Consider the following 17979-nt stretch of genomic DNA (forward strand, 5'->3'; position numbering starts at 1 on the left):
CCTACATCTGTTTAAACCAACAGTGAGGTGCACAGACGTCAAGAGGTGGTAAATGAGGAGTGTGTGAGTTTTGGACTCGTGGGTTGAAATCTCAAACACTGCAGCCCCAGAGCTCCATCTTTCTCAACTCCACCCCTTAGATTTGTCAATTCTGTCTGCTATTGTATTCACTGGGAATACAAAATATCTCAAATCACAGCATTCCCTCCAACAGTTTTCATTTCATCTGCCGCCTGCGTGTTGCCCTTTGGGTCCAGCGGATGATTTAATCATCCATTCTCGGCCCTGGTCCACCTGCTAGGTACCAGGATGAAAAGATGTGTGATGCCTCATTTCGCCTGGAGAGCAAACACACACACAAAAAACCCCAGTTCAGTCTGCTCTGTCTTGACTTAACATATCAGCAACAAAAGGAGCTGGATCACAAAAAGCACATCTCCACGTCAAGGTGCAGGACTCAAAAGGTGAGGTGAAGGAAAAGCAGCCATGCAGGTTATGATGATACATAAACAGAGTGGGAAATAGGAGAGCGCGAGAAACCTATTCATACACCTCAATTAAATTTAAATGTGCAACCTGAGCACTGACAATGACCTTTATACTTTATATGACTTCATAATGGCTGCGATGCTGCTCTCACCATTTGCGGCTGTCAGACAGAGGTGTGAACAGAAAGCAGCGAGCGATTTTTTCTGTGCATTAAAAGGTTCAAGAGACTTGGGTCACACGTAAGATTAAAAGTGCATTTCATGATATAAATGACAACTGTGAGCCATTCGAAATCATAATTAATTACTGGTAATTGTGACAAAAATGACAGTTACATTTAATTTAACCAGTGAGATGATTTCAGGTTCGTGGAAACGTGTTTACTAAAAACTAGAACATAAAGAAGACATATCATGCTCTTATTTTTTGGTTCATAATTTAAATTTGGGTTATTACTTGAGAAGGTTTTCATGCTCTAATGTTCAGAAAACACATTTCCCCAAACTAACCATCGCTGCAGCTCCTCTTTTCAGCCTCTGTCTCTAACGCCTGCTTTTAGCTCCCGTCTCTTCAAGTGGCCCCTCTTGTTAAACCCCAGTCTGCTGTGATTGGACAACTCGCCCACTCAGTACTGATTGGTCAACGACTTCCAGCACACATAGGAAAAGTGGACCTCCATTCTCGCTCTGCCTGGCTTTGTTAGGAGCGGGGGGATCAAATTATCCACTATTGTGCATTATGAAAATGTAGGACATTGTGATGTCACATGACGACGAGGCATTCTGGAGCAGTGTTTTCTGTGGGGTACTGTCTCCGTGTTACTTTGGGCTTTTCCATACACAAAATCCTAAAGCACAAAACAAACAATTTTCTTTGATCAATTTTATCCAATTTCTCCGGTTCTCAGCACTAGCGGTGAAATAGGAAGCCGAGCAAACCAAACATACTTTTCTTCAGCGCCATCTCAAGTGCTTAAAAGTCAGCGTGGAGACGAGAGAGCTGTCGTCCCTCCAGCGTGTTGTGGGTCTGCCCTGGAGTCGACTCCCTGTCAGAGTGCTTGAAAGGCAAAGGGAGGCAGCCAGAGGGGCGTTTACACCCGGTACCAAACTCCCCTCATGGCATCTTGTAGAAACTCAGGTCATGAAAACTGTAATTAAAAACTGATGTCGTAATGAAAATGGAAATAAAACATTGAGGAAATAACTTTTTGAGATTAAAGCATAAAGTTGCTCAAGTATTATGACATTTGCAGCTGCAGAGCTTTTTAAATTGGTTGTTATTTTCATTTTGTCTCGTTCACTCACTCCAGTCAAAGAAAGGATCAGGTTTATAGAGTCTGGTGGTTTCATTACAGCGGCACTTGGTCTGAAAGTTGTTGCCAAGTCTTCAACTGATTTTAAGGGAGTCATTAAGGAATGTCCAAAGAAAAGATATTGAGATAAGAATTTTGATTTCTTGACTTGATTTACTATTTATTTATCGCCTGTATATCATAGAATTTTATAGAGATTTAGCTGTTTTCAAGAAAATTCTTATTTCTCATAGGGGATAGTATCTGCTCAGTTCCAGGGGAAGTTTGACCTGTTTGTGTCTTTTACTCGACAGACACCGTAAAACATCTACCCTTTTATTATTCTTTATTATGTCCTGACAGGTTTTGCAGCGCACCTCTGGGTTACTGATACTGTAGGTGAACTTCAATCCAACTGCTTCAGCTCAATATCCAGTTTAGACAGGTCCCCGTTTGGATCTTTTAAAATGTTCAAATTTGTTCCTTGTTTAAAAATAAAGTATTTTTCTAGTCAGTTTACAATCAAACTATGTAATAAAAATGATATTTTATTATCCTTTCTGGTTCATTCCAGAATACTCCTCCATTTCCTGTCAGCCTAAGCTTAAGTTAAAACCCTTAAGAATTATCACCTCTTTACCCGAGTTGTTCAGACCCTTTAACGTTGATTCATACTCATCATAAAAACTTCCATCACAGGACAGCGGTCGATAAATCCCCTCAACCACATTCCTGTAAGATATTCTACATCCGACTTGCACTGAAACTTGAGGTCAATAGGATTTTTTTTTTTTTTTACAAACAAGAAGCTCTTTTTGATTCCTCTTTTCCTCAGCATATTGTCCTCTGATACCATATAAACCGCTTGTAGTGATTTCGAATAAATATAAAAACTAATATTGATATGACTTGGTAACAGCCCTTTTGGGTTTATATCTTGTATTAAATGTTTTGAGAAGAGCTACATCATATATATTTCATTGTGTATTTATTGATGGTGTTACTTTCCTTGTGTTCTCTGTGGTTGATTTAGGCTTCTCCTGTGTATCTTCAGCTGAGCATTTGTGACTGTGCAGCCAGCCAACAGGGGGCGACAGGGACATTTTGGCTACTGTTGGGTTGTCTATCTTTATCTACATGTGGATGGATGGATGGATGGATGGATGGATTTTCAGGTAATTAGGTCTGTGCCTGCAGTCGTCTACCAGATCCCACTAAATTCCAGGAAAATTAATGAACCGCTGTTAGGTGAATATATGCAAATAACAGCTTTTCCTCTCTGCTCGCTGAAATCCACAACATCAACCATCCACCAGTCTGTGAAATAATCCAAATAATAGTCTGGAAATTGACATTGCGTTTTCCGGCTATATCCTCTGAAGTGTAGAAGTAATCCAAATGTAATTAAAAGTTTATAACTGTGTGAGTATGCACGGTGAGTACTAATAACTAATATCTTCGACACTGCAGCCTCACATTTTATCTCCTCCTCCTCTGGACGACCTCATTCCGAAACTTTATCTTTCACCTGGACAGCCAGAGGCTCCCCCCCGACCCAGATGAGCTTCCTCACGCCACAGTGAAAACACTTGCATACAAACTCTCACAGCTGCATCTGAGTCTAACCAAACACGACGCAGGCAGTCCCACATGCAGAAAGCAAGACCAACTCTTCTCCTGAGCTGCACAAATCCAGGATTGTCCCTGTCTCCTCTTTCTTTTATTCTTCTCTTTCTATAGATGATGCGTACTTGGGCACAAAATAACTCTTACTCAAAATGATGACACAAACGCACTCGCGTGTTTCTTTGAATTCCCTCCCAGGACCATATTAAAGAGCAAGAGGGAAACAAGCCTCGCCAAATCCCTTGTGTTTTGAATAAGAGCATGAAAGAGTGCAGGGATAAGGACTGCCAGTCTGAGTTCCAGAGATAAGTCTTGATGTTAAGGTTGTGTCGAAGGAAGACGCAATCAGAGTTTTGGACGACGCAACAAAGACGAGGATGGCATTCAGAAAAATGGCAGCCTTGACAGCCCCAGATAAACAGTCAGGTAGCGTGGAGGTCAGTGTCTCAGCACCTGCTTCAGTCTGTCATCCGTCCGTCTGTGTGCAGCTCCCGCAGCACTCAGCCGATTAAACAGCCGTGATTGATCGATGCACCAACCTAAAGTTTACGTCTTTTATTCGCACGGCTCATTTGCACATTGACTGAGATCTAAGAACAAATGACTCTTTGACACATTCACTCAGTTCTTCCAATCTATTGGACGCAGAGTTAAAACCTTGAATGCGTTCTGTTAACAGTGGTTTAGCACGAGCACCAAACAGGAACACACAACCAGGGCCAGTTGTGAAGAGTTTCAAGTTCATTTCTATTTCTTCTCATTCGAGAAAAAGATGAGACGACTTCAGTTGTACAGAACCTTTCATCACAGTGTCGTACAAAGTGCTTTAGATAGAAAATAAAAAAATTAATCAGACAGCAGGAGAATGTCAAAGCAAACAAATCAAGGGGGTAAAACAGCACAAAAATATTTATAGACCTGATGTAAGTTGATGTAAGTGAGTAGGCAAAAAGATGAGTAAGTGTAATGGCATTCAGAAGAGCACACACCTCCACCAAGCCCAAGAGTCGGCTACAATTCAATTCAGTCATGAACTGCGTTGACCAAAGTGAGACGGCCTGGTCTTCTTATTGCCTTAGAGATTCAATTTTTGTTCTAAACCACAAGTGGTTTGTAAATGAGAAGCATATCTTAAAATTGATTCTCTATCAGACTGGAAACCCAGAGCAGAGATTTCAGACTTAGAAAAATCGATTGGACTGTTTTTTTTTAGCAGTTTTCTACATGCGCTGCGGTTGTCTGGGCAATTTTTTTGTTTTGATCTGAGAAAAGATCAGTAGTGGTTCACGCAACTAAGGAAAACAGTATGGATTAATTTTACTGAACCTTGTTTGAACATGAATTCCCTTAACATTCTTGCCGTGGTACCAGTGGCTGCTTTCGTGTCTTGATGTGGTTGTTGAATAATTAGGTTTTGAAATGGACTTATTCAACTCAATTTATTCAATGGACTTCAGGCTGAGATTTACGTGAGATGATCAACACCAGTTTGTCCACAATCAAGCTGACGGCAAAAGGTGATCATCTCAGCAGGTAACACTTTACCTTATGTCCTATTTGGCATTTGTAAGCAATATAGAGACATTTAATATTGACCAGGACAAATGACCAGAAACATTAATATAAACGTCACACCACCTCCCCCACAGAAATAAACAGGACTCACATCTCATCGAGACAGTAAAAATACTGTACTGTACTAATGCCACAATTTTCATTCAGCTTTGTACTCATAATTCACTGATATCAAATTTGTTCATTCTTGAATGTGAAGCCCCTTTTCCACTGGCCGAAAAAGAAAAAAAACACCTGCTAACATCTGTAAACATCTGAAAACAACAATTGGTGCAATTTAGATGAAACACACCAGTGAAAACATCACCAGGATTATTTTGTATTCAAGATCCCTTTCACCTAAATCTTGGACACGAGACCTCTAAAGTGTGTGATTTAAATATATTCACATTAACAATACTTGCATGGGGAGAGGCAAACATGACTCAACAGGAGAAACGAGAAACAGTTTGATGAACGAGTGGGCGTTTCAAGTGTTTAGCGAACATTCTGCTGCAACTCATTTGTGATGCAGAAAGCCAAAAGAAGCCAAGTAATTTAGTCCTTGCCGATAGTCACAGCACAGCAAAACACCATAAATCAAAGCCCGCGCAGAATCCACCAGGATGTTTACTGATCATCAAACACGCGTATTGTATCATGCAAAGGGAAAGAGAAAGCGTATAAATGCTACCGAGCCATATATATCATCGCACGGGGTTTGGCATTTCACATTCATTGGTTATAGCGCTTCAGCCTCTTCACAAACACCGAGCACCAACAGGAGATTGACTCTAAAAATAAAAAGCACCGAGCACCATCAGCATTTCCCCCTGTGCTGTACGTCTCGACACAGGCGCCGGGGTGTCGTTCACAAAGAACCAGCCAGAATGATCTAAGGAACGCGGGAGCAACGTGAGGAGAAGATCTGATCAACGTGAACAAGGATCTCTGTGCAGGTCGGGATTTAAAATGTTGTGGGCAAGAGGCTTACAGCAACTTCCACCAGCATATGGAAAGGTCAACGTGATTGGAGAGAGTCTGAAAGGTCAAGCCAGTGAAATGATCCGACGTCGGAATCATATGGTCGATGTTTATTCCGCATCTCAAGGATCTTTAGGGAAAAAAGTTAAAGTGCTTGCTAAGAGTTGCTGCTCTCAGTCGAGTGACCTGCTGCCCTCTGTCAAAAAGCAGGATTTAATATAAAGAAACACAGTCTGCCGGGGTAAAGAGTTCTCCCGCCTTGTACAATTTCACTGACTACTGGATGGGTCTGCATAACAATAAGTTTGAACTCTTAACACTGCAGTTTCCATAGGAACTAAGTAAGGAGGCTATCAAGGCAGACTGATGAGACGCTTTAAGTGCAGGAGCAAGACTGTTTATGTTCGGAACACAGCCACCAGGCACAAAAGAAAGATTTGGGCATTAATTATGAGGGATTATAACCTAGATTTATGAAACATGTTGAAATAACTTGAGATTTTTCATCATCCAAGCTATTTCTCCAGCGCAAACATCACAAAAATAAACACTGCCTGAGGCACGGAGCCTAATCTAAGATGGAAAGTCTTTGCCATCACAAAACAGAACAGTAAAATGAGAAGAAGCAGAAGAATGTGGCTGCTGTATTTGCTGGGGGGTGGAATCAACCACGGGCAGTTAACTTACTTGACTTTTGTGTAGGAACGTTTATTTAAGTCGTGTTTCCTCTGAGGAGCATCACATTAGAGGAACAATGTCTCAGGCCATTTTCTGTATTTCCACTTAACGTATTTGAATTATTTATTATTCTATCGCTTGAATCTTTTCCTCTCGTCCACTGTCAGCTGGGATTGGCTACAGCCCCCGTTGTTGTGTGTATATAAGCCATAGACTGTACAGAAGAATAGACATGTCGGCTCTCCAAAAGTGATGCCAGAGTGTCCCTGTAGCCCCCTGGTGGCTGGCTGCAGTACAGGTCATAAACCCCCCTCATGTTAGGTAAATCGTTGTCCAACTGTTGATTTTTTTTCGTAAAGTTTTATTTCAATTAGTTAACTGATACCAAAAAATGGGGTGAAACGTCATGATTGACAGCTCTTTCAACAGTTGGCGAACACAGCTCTATCCACAAATGCTACTTCGCAGACTTCACGCTCCAAATTACATCATCAGGGCAACACGACACTGAAGGACAATTTTCTCTCTGACCTGCAATAATCACAGAAACAATACATACAGATGCACAATTGGCCAGAACTACTGTCTTTATGAGTCATGCCTGGTTCCACTTAAGGTGAGGATCACTTAGAGTGATTTAGGCTAAAAGCAGCTGTGAGTCGCGTATTGAAAAAGCCCTTGACAAGAACACTGTTCCCCACCTCCTGCTGTATAGACTCCTGGTCTTTTTTTTTTATTTCTCATAGGAAACCAAATGTCTCTTTTTCTTTTTGTGTCGTACAACCATTGTCTTTCCCTTTTTTCTATCATCAGTTGGATTTTATATCTATTTCAAAACTGATGTAGAGCTGTTTGGAAATTCAGCTCATCAGGTTTAAAAGGAATAATTCACTCTTTGTCAAGGCTGCTCTCAAGCGTATCAGCAGGTCATCAAACAACTAAAGTCAAACGTAGAAAAAGAGATGTGTCTGTTTTAAACGATGTAACCTTCACTGTCCACATACTTCCATGCGTCCTTTACGTTGATTTGATTGTTAACCAATACATCCACAAGAGGGTAGTGCAGAGTTGAGTTTCTGAAAACATATTGATGGTGGAGGAGGTTACGATAATGTGCCGCTTAAGAAAGAAGCAGAGGTCTCTGTTTGTTCCTGTGCCCGTGAAAAGTCTCTGCTCAAAAGCTTCCGCCATTAATGAAATTTCTTCCTTGTGTCCTATGATTGTCTCGCTTAACAATTAGCTACACTGCCCCTCGTGGTTTCCAGTGGTACTGCTCCGTTTCATTTGTAGCTATCAGAAGACGTGCAAAACTCACGCACAATAAACGCAGATCATGGAGAGAAGGCTCAGTCTGTTTTTCGTAAACTTATCGAGCGTAAATGAGCTACAAGCACTCATGAACATTCAGCCCCTAGGATAGAACAATGTTATTGTATATAAATACCACTGCTTCCTCTGCTCCCATCCTGGAGACAGGCCCTGTAATGACATATGTCACTAATGGAGCGAGCACTCCCGAGCAGCACCAAATAAAAGCAGACAGGATTAATTGCAGCCTTCCATGGTGACCTTTGCTGTATGATAAATCATAAAGCCTAAGAGACTGGCATTAGCCTTGTAGATGGGAAATATGCAGTTTTGAGAAATGATGTCAGATCTCAGGATCTAGAGCCGTATCGACCTGGCCGGTCTGTGCTCGCAGCACACACACACACACACACACACACACACACACACACACACACACACACACACACACACACACGCACACACACACACACACACACACACACACACACACACACACACACACACACACACACACACAGAGAGAGGCCTGTGAAATTTGTAGAATTCGGCCCCTTTCCGCTTGAAATAGGAGAGACACCGTTGCTCCATTGTCTGAGTAGAAGTCAAATTCTTATCATCATTCAGTAAAGAGGAGCATTCCCGCGGTGCTCAATTAAGCGTCAGCAGGAGGAGCCACACTGGTCCCTGGTCTGTGAATAATGTAGACAGTCATTAGGTTCTCTTCTGGTTCATTTTAAGAGGAAACCACATTTCATCTGCTTTTCGGGACAATGTCGGGGCAGAGGCTTTTGAACGAAGCAGGTTGTTCACGCTCAATTATTCATCTGCAGCTTGTGAATGCAAAAAAATTCAAATGGTGAGCAATCAGGAGCCAGACAACACTTATAACTAATCGCAGATTTAGAGAAGAGCAATTATATCCAAGGTGAAACACGGGGCTGCAGAGTCAAATGTGATTTCCAAGTGATTTCATCATGACAAAGCAACAAGCATTCATTAGCTATTTAATAGTGTAGAATATGAGGTAATGAACTCAGCCTGTGTGTGTGAAGTGGCTCCGTCACAGCAGCTGAAGGCTAAAATGTTCACGCACTTCAACACGCCCTCCAACTTCATAACAACCCAGGTTACAACCCAGAGGAGAGGTACCTTTGTCGTCGTGGTAACTATGAGAAACACATGATTATGGTTGTACAGTGAAGGATGAAAGACACAACAATGACTCGGTTTCAAGTGATCTCTGTTCCTAAGGAGACAGGATGTTGCATTGTTAGCGTTGTTGTTAGCTTTATTGTGTGTCTCACTTTTGCTTTGTACAGTTCAAATCACAGAAGAACCTGCAGCAGCGGCTGATTACACAACATATCATAATCAATATGAGGTTTTCTGCACATAATTTCCCCTCCACATCTCCCGCATTTGATTGAACTGGAACACAAAGAGCCTAAATCAAAACAAGAGATGAAAAAGACGATGATCCTGCAGAATGTTGTTGTTCAAATGACAGAGTTAAAGCTTGTGTTGCCTGTTCTTAAACTGTAATTAGTCTCTGTGATGTGTGCAGTTGTGCGTAGTAAAATGTTAACATAACAGAAAGTAAAGATAATATGCATCATAATGTTCCACCTGCATGTGCGGGCCACAGACTGTATGTGAAGATGGATAGCGTGATGCCAAATTATTTTTATCGCCCCCTGGTGGCTGGCTGCAGGGCAGGTAATGAAAGGGGGAGGTCTGCCTTCTCCACGTTAGTTGATGGGACTTTTTTTTTTTCTCAAATATGGTTTCTGTCATATTATATAGCTCTTTTCACACTGACATTCAAATATGAAATTGAATTATCTGAGGAGTTTGGTTTTAATTATTTATTTGATGCTTTAAAAAAAGACATCTGACACTAACTTGCGATTGGACGAGCATGTCTATCGGCCTTGATTCCACAGCACCGCATCAAGATCACTACCGTGCAGACTCTGGCTCCTGATGACGTCAAGGTGCTGGATGGCAGGAGCCTTTCCCTGGATACTTTAGCTTTATTTTTGTGCAACGCGAGGAAGCAGAGGCACGACATCACCTTCAACTACACAGACGATGACATTAAACATCATCTACCAGTGAGCAATGCATAGAAAATGTTTGATTCAGATTTGCTTTGAAGACTTGCCAGAAAATGCTCCCTGGCAGTGTTTTTTCCCGTCTTTCATAGCTTGAAGGTTAGACTATGGAGGGGGAGGATTGGAAGTCATTTCTAATTAGTTCATCACCTTGTATATGGCATGGAGGGATTTTAAATTGCCATAAATACTTCATTATGTCTTTTAAGATGATCTGAAGCCAGAAAAATTCACTGCAGTCTTCCAAATTACACAAGACAATTTACTGAATCGTAACCAATAAGTAACCAAAAACAAAAGCTCGGACTGAGTACAACAATTTCTTCCATCGATTTTTCTTTTTGGACGAGAGCTGAGAAAAAAACACAGATGGCGCTGGATGAGCGGGAGGACACCCGAACCCAGCCCGAGGTCACAGCGCCAGACATGACAGCGTGCTGATCGGAACATGTCACCTTTAATTGGACCATGTCAGCACAAGTGCGGAAGTCGACGGGTGACCGGCGCAGAGCAGACACTGCATTAGCCTAACCAGACCTGACACACACACACACATAAGAGGGATCGGCTCACTTGCACATACAATTTACTGGAAACAGTCAAGCAGCAATTAAGTCATTCAGCATAGTTTGGAGAAGAAGCTGCATCCAGGGGCACAAAGTCAGCAGCAGCTCTAAGAACAATGTCCAGCTCAGTGTAGGAGCCTTTAACTCCAATTAAAGGTTTTAGGGGACGGTGCTGATGTAAGGTTATTGAACAGAGTGTTTTCAACAGGCTGAAGATTCACCCCGAAAGAACTGATTAGATGTGTTGTTTGTTTTGTGCTGGAATTGACTTTTAAAGCATCCGTGACACCACAAAGACACACAAAAACGATTTGTAAACATAAATACCATGAGTCGTTCATCACTGATTAATTAACACGCGTCTAATAATTCATCAGTAGCGAAATGCTTGTGTCAGAGGGGGACTCTGCGTGTTAGTCAGCATAAAAGCAGAAATGTTCAGGCGGAGACTTTCGTCAAATCCCCTGTCCCGCATGCTGACAAACGCAGATAAAAGCAAAACAAACGAAAGCCAGCATCTTTAGTGCATAGGATGACAGGATTAAGATAAAACATCGACTTTCACATTTGTAGCTCACTGCACTGCTGCCTGGTTCAGGGCGAAATGTTTGATCTCTTTCCTCTTTCCTTTCAACAGGAAAATTAAAAAAGAGGAAAAAAACTCAAAGTCTAGTGCCGGGTTTTGGGCTCAGTGAGCTTGTCAGCGAACTAATATGCTCACTTTGACCACCACAGTCATTAGGATTCACAGCAACCATGAATATATACATATCAAATTTTCCATCTTTCACAGGATGAGTGAAAACTCTGACTTGATCGGGACATCAGTAGAATTTAATCATCTGGGGAAGATGAATATACAAATCACAAACTATATATAAAAAGTGGATGCAGACTTTGGGTCTGTTAACTGAAGCCAATTCTTAAATGACCAGCAGAGGGCGACTCAACTGGTTGCAAAAAGTCTGATTTTATATACTTACAGTATATACTACTCAATACTTAACCAAGGAGATTTTATGATCTCCATCGCAAGTTTCATGTCTTCTTCGTGACAACATGTTTATTTTGTAGATACTGTTCCTATATAAAGTAAAGTGGACGATAAAGTACTGGAGCCATTGGGGCATTGATGTGATTGACAGCAAGTGCCGTCCAATGGGTGCAGGTCGCAGGTGTGTGTGCCCTGCTGTTGAGCTCTCAGTCAGGCTCCCCCCCTGCTCCTCCAAACTCGAGGTTTCAAAACGGCAAATTCCAAACCAATGGGTGATTTCACAGCAGGTTGCCACTTGGTACAAATGAACGAATATTTCATTGCGATCCTTCCATGATTTTTTAGATATTTTAATATGGATCAAAGTGGTGAAATGATGCTGTTTCCCTCCTTAGAGCCAAACCCTCAGTGGGGTTAAAAACACAGGCTGACATTCAGAATTAAATATCCATCACTCACACGCTTCCTCATTTCTGTGTCATCCTCTTTTCTAACAACAACAGCATTCCCTCATCTGCCCTTAATAACAAACTGTAAATTACACAACTGGTTGCTACAGGCTACTCCCCCTCCCATCCTGCCACATTAAGAATGAGTTGCCACACGGGGCCATACTGTGAGCTGGCCCTCGGAGTGGCTCCCAGGGCAAGGCCTGCCCGACCGCGCAGTAAATAACCAGCATAAACGTGTCGCGGGAGACAACCCGCAGACGCCGACCCATTTAATGTTAATAGGAAAGCATCGTTTACCAGATTCTAAATAATAGCTCGGAGTCACCACGGTCGAGCATCGGTACCGCGGGCACAGGAATTTATGGAGTTAGCAAATTGCTTTTCTATCCCCATTCTTCCCCCATTTGTCGGTCGTGCCATCTTTCAGCACGGGGGTGGGGGTGGGGGTTGATGGAGAGGTGCCGGGAGATGATGGGCCTGTTGCAGCTGGCCTGACTGAGCACACCTGTCCTACAGCCACAGCTGACGATACTCCAAGGTGCACAACAACTACCCGTACATCTGGGTCTCAGGAGCCGCAGCCACTTGACAGGACACCGAGATATTTCGGTTCCAGCAGGGCCAGAGGTTGTTAGATGTGCCTGGTGGCCCTTTGGTTGGACAGGGAGAGAGGATGCACAAGACACAGCTGGTCTCTAGTCAGCTGAAAACTGCCACATTAAACTGCTCTCTCACTTGAATGTATAGAAAAACACTGGGGGATTCAGTATTGTCATTTTTTGATACAATTTCCAATAATTTTTTTTTACTATTATAGAAGAAAACTTGACAAGGTACAAGCTAGTTAAAATGTAACAATGCGTTTGTAAATATTCTCACTTTTATCTTGCTGTTGCTGACCTCCAGTGGTTTATCATCTTATCTTGCTGCAGTGATGTACTCGTGTTCTCCAGGACCCTGTGACATCACCGCAATGTGTGGTTATAGGTTTTGTTTCTTCTATTAACATCAGCAGGACAAAGTGTTTGAGACCAACTCAAAATAAACTACAGTGACCAGAGGAACATGTCATCCGGAGCAGCAGCATTTCATCTCTTTTTAAAAGTCCTTTAACAGTGGAAGTCAATGACAGAGGGCGAAGTTGTCTCAAGCTTTGGCTTTACAGGTACTTGTTAGTGCGATCGATTCAGCTTTGGATAATTAAAGTGACAATTTAAAGTAAAACCCGCCGCAAGCTAGCCTCAATAACAATAAGAAGAGATTAGAGTTTAGAGATTACTACTAGAGATCTTAACTTCTTCATTTTGTCAGTGTTAGTCCAAGTCAACCACAAATGATGCCAACACCTAATTATGCGTTTCTAACTGCTATATTGCCTCAGATGCTGATTTAACAAGTCGGTTTGATCTGTTTCAAACTCTCTGCATGCATAGTTAGGAATTGGAACATCAAACCAAAATGAGATTGTGTAACGCGACAGAGAAACTTTGAACAAACCTCTTTCTGGTACAAGCTCAGTTGGCTTTTTTTATAGGTTGTTGGAAGTTCTGTGAAAGAGTAAATAGCGAAAAATGTTAAAAGGGATGAAAAATGAGCGCTGATATCTCCAGCTATGCTGACTGTGTAGGGACGCCAGCAGGAATACAACACTATCGCTAATTGCACCATAAAGAAGAAGGGCAGCTTGGACAAGTGTCAAAAACAAAAATTATCCTTTGCACAGAAAGAATCACAGACGCTCTTTCAATGCAAACATTCGGTTGTGCAATAAACAAAAAGGAAACACAGAGTTTCTGCCCCCTGGTAAAAATCAATGGGGTCAAAGCCGGGGTCAGCTGTAATCGAATCACTGGAGCAGTTTGATGACCGGGGTCGCGACTTTTAAATTCATCGCTGTTTTCCTCGAAAAAGAAAACATCGCACCGGACGAACTGCTGATGATCACAGTGCTTCCTTGAAATCACTGCACCTGAACTGCCCTCACCTTTACACTGTAAATAATAGAATAATCTTGTCAGTAAGAATATGTAATGTCACTGGTCGGTTGCTAATTCTTAACGCTTCGCTACAGTTACTGGAGACCCCGGGCAGACTTTAACAGAGGATGACATTTTCAGATCACTCTCCTGAATTAAAAAATAAAGGGGTGGGGGGGAAGGAAAAACATGCCAGAGACGCTCTTTAACACAGCTTGCTCCCTACATAACAGTTTAAATAACGCTCCCAAAACTGTGAAAAGCCTAAAAACAGAGTCAGAAAGGTAGTTTACCTGTTCAACAAAATACTCAGCTGTAACACTTGAACAAGACAAGTTAGTAAGGAAGTCTAACGTTCACCAAATGGCTGTAAGTTAGTTAAAGCTTAAAGAAATCAATTCATGTTATAAACAGTTCTAGTCTAGTTTAATTGGTTAAAATGGTTAAATTGGATTGCTGGGATTAATTGCTAAATACTTATGATAATTAGCTAAAGGTTAACAGTTTTTAAAAAATGAATAAACGACTGTACAACTGTCGTGATGTAGCAACAAATCTAAATTCAAATTTGCTCTAAATATATTTCCACATACTGAGATGCTTGAGCAAGAATTGTTGTTGCAGCTGAGAGTGTTTGAATTAGCAAGGAAGGAATCTAACGTTAGCCAACTGGCTAAAAGCTAACAAACGCTAAAAGGAAATAATTCATGTTTCAAACAGCTGGGTTAAAATTAAAGCTAAAGTTTTAATTGATTTTACAAGAAAAGTCAAAGTAAACTTTATTGTCAACTCAGCGATCTGTGCAGGATATACACTGGATTAAATGCTGTTTCTCTCTGATCCCCGGTGTAAACAAATAAGTAGACAGAACATATAAGTACGCAACATATCAAGTACTCAAAACGTAGTACAACACAAAGTAAAGAGTTGACATGGTTGACTAAAGCTAATGTGGAAAACAACATAAATAGTTTGCTAAAGTAATGGATATTGTTGGATATGACAGCTGAATGGTTTAAACCTCTAGCTACTGTCACTTCAAGTGTTAAATTCTACCTGAAAGTACAATATTCATTTTGACATAGAAGTCAATGATATCCATGAATTCAAACGAGCACTTTTGTAAAGTGGTGGTTGTGTCAATAAAAGGTTAACTTAGGTCATCTGGGTGGTTTCCTTCAGAAAGCATCCGCCTCCTCTTTATCTGACACAAGCGACAGTATATTCTCCTGTTGAGAATTAATAAAGAACATTAAACTGGGAGGCTGCTGTACAATTTAATCTACAGCCTCTCATCTAAAACACAGCTGGAGGGAGAGAGTTGAAAATGCATAAGATAAAAGATGACCAGGGGGCATGTAGACGGAGATAGGCAGTGGCATAAAAACATCCTCGTAATCCTTTTACCGTCTTTCACAATAATCGTGCGTAGCCTTGAGAAACGCTCCTCCCCTATAAATGCCAAATCTGATTTTAAAGAGAACCACTATATGCAATCATGGCCACCGAGCTGCACTTAATGATTCCTCTCATTTCCTTACGTTTACAGATGTTCTGTCGCAGTCCTCCAGTTTAAAGAAATGTGATCCTATCGCCACATCAGACTGGACCGCCTGAAGACGTGCTCCTGTTCTGAGGAAAGTGATTTCTAGGTACAGCAAGATTACCCTCCATGAAAATGACTTTCTGATGGACGCAGATTGGCGACAGTGAAAAGGTCAGAGTGGCAATACAAGTCATTTTCGGAGTAATTTCTGTGCAAGGCAGGATTTGTCATTTTAAACCTCCTTTGAGAAGCATTCAGCTGCTTTATAAAAACAGCTAAATAAACCATTCGGTGCTGCCACAGATCCAGAGTTCCATCCTGGACTGAAGTGTCACCACATCACCATGAGGACAAAACACAAAACAAGCCTGGAAAGAATCGGAAACAGAGGAAGAGGGAGGCTTTTCTAATGCTCAACACCAAACTGATTACATCTCCATGAAGGGGATTTATGTCTTTGCATGGGATTGATTCATCAAAAATAAACATACTTTCGACATTTGGACACAACAACACTGACAAATGTGCAACTAACACTGATGTATTTCTTTGGAATCATTTGTCACAGCACAAATATCACGCCGGCTGTAGTGAAGATCTATTATGGGGGGGGGGGGCAATCAGTTATAGTTCCAACTCAGACATAGAGGATGTGTATTTGTTTTAGCTGAAAGAAAAATGTAAAGCTGATTCAAATATATGTTTAGGTTCGGATCATGTGTTTAAATCAAGGAGCGCTGTGATAAATGGATTAAATATAGGTTACATCCACAGCAGCAGACAGGATGACTTATCCCACAGAGTGCTGCATCCTTGGGGCCCTCAAAAAAACGAGGAGTCACGCACGGTGCGTAACAGTGAGCACAGGCTATAATTACTCATCAGCTCAGTCTGCCATCACACACACACGCACACGCACACGCACACACGCACTGAGGAGAAAGACAACCTCACAGAAACACTATTTCTTTTTTCTCTGCAGGGGATGAGAGTTGCAGGGAAACTTGCAGAGGAAAGATCTTCCTCCAGACACGCAGCGCACACCGGGGCGCACACTTCATCAGTGACGGGAAACTGACTCCCTCTGATCCGCATGTGTGCGCGTGTCACTTCACTGTGCGCGGAGTTGGTCAGAATGAGGGAACATCAGGGTGAAGTGCGCGGGGAACACGCTGCTGCCAAACGTCCGGTTGCGCACCTTTTGTTCCGACGTCTCCAACCGGCCAGACTGGAGGCGCGCACGGACACAATCACACACACACAAACACAATAGTTCTCCAGGGGCTCAGCGGGCACAAACACATCCATCACAAGGAGTGCGTCTGTTTTTAGAGGAAAAAAAGAAAATCCAGCTGCAAAACTGTGCAGAGCGACGCACAACTGCAGAATCCACCAGCACCTCAGGCTGAACAAGCGCAGGAGTCCGGCGCACTGTCACACCTTGTCCCGGGGTTTATCCCTGGATGCGTGTGAGGTTACCCGGCTTTTGCCCAAACACGACTCCCGCAGTGCACACTTCACAAAATAAAACCCAGCAGCACAATCTTACCTCTTCTCTCCCCCTAAGGCGAGGATTTGGCTCAGGTAGGACCGGCGCGGCTCGGTTGGACGTGTTGTTGGCGGAAATCAGCTACTCCAGTGGATGTGGACGAGACACGGGGCTGGAGAAAGTGAGGAGAGAGAAGAGGAGGAGGGAGAAGAGGAGCAGCAGCAGCAGCAGCAGATGAAGGTTTGAAGCGGCGGCGGCGCAGCGCAGCGCTGGACCGGCGGCGGAGTCTGTGACATCAGAGCGCAGCTTCCTTTAAGGTGGCTGCGCTCGATCACACAACACAGGATGGAGACCGGCTTCGCGTCTGCTCGGGATTTCACTGTTTCTACTGTGTCACCGGTCAGAGTCGAGGATCACACACCAGAGGGAAAAGTTCCGTGCAGACTGGGATGCTGCAGCCGCAGGAGGAGGAGGAGGAGGAGGAGGAGGAGGAGAGAGGATCTGGAGTCAGAGCTCTGAGGGAGACGTCCAAAAAACTGTCAGGATGAAATTTGGCTCAAGGCTGAGAGAGCAGCTCCCTCACAGCTCGACATCATCTGACAGTGGAGAGAGAAATTCTGTATAATCTAGAACACGTCAAAATAAAGCTAGCTGTCCACTTTCTTCAATTTTCCAGCAAAGTTAGTCCTGATCCTTCTTATCAAACCGTCCCCAAATAACAAGAAGCCAATTCATGCCTGACAATGAAATTTTATAACATACATGTAAATATGGCTCAAAAACTCAGTGACAGACTTAGATTTAGAAAATGGTTAAGGAGTCTTTTCAGCAACTAGTGGAGGAATATATAAAAGTGGGTTGAGTGGTTTAACTAAGCAAAGAAATTGTAATATTTATCATTTCATTATT

The sequence above is a fragment of the Hippoglossus stenolepis genome, chromosome 7, assembly GCF_022539355.2.
Source record: "Hippoglossus stenolepis isolate QCI-W04-F060 chromosome 7, HSTE1.2, whole genome shotgun sequence".
Taxonomy (NCBI): domain Eukaryota; kingdom Metazoa; phylum Chordata; class Actinopteri; order Pleuronectiformes; family Pleuronectidae; genus Hippoglossus; species Hippoglossus stenolepis.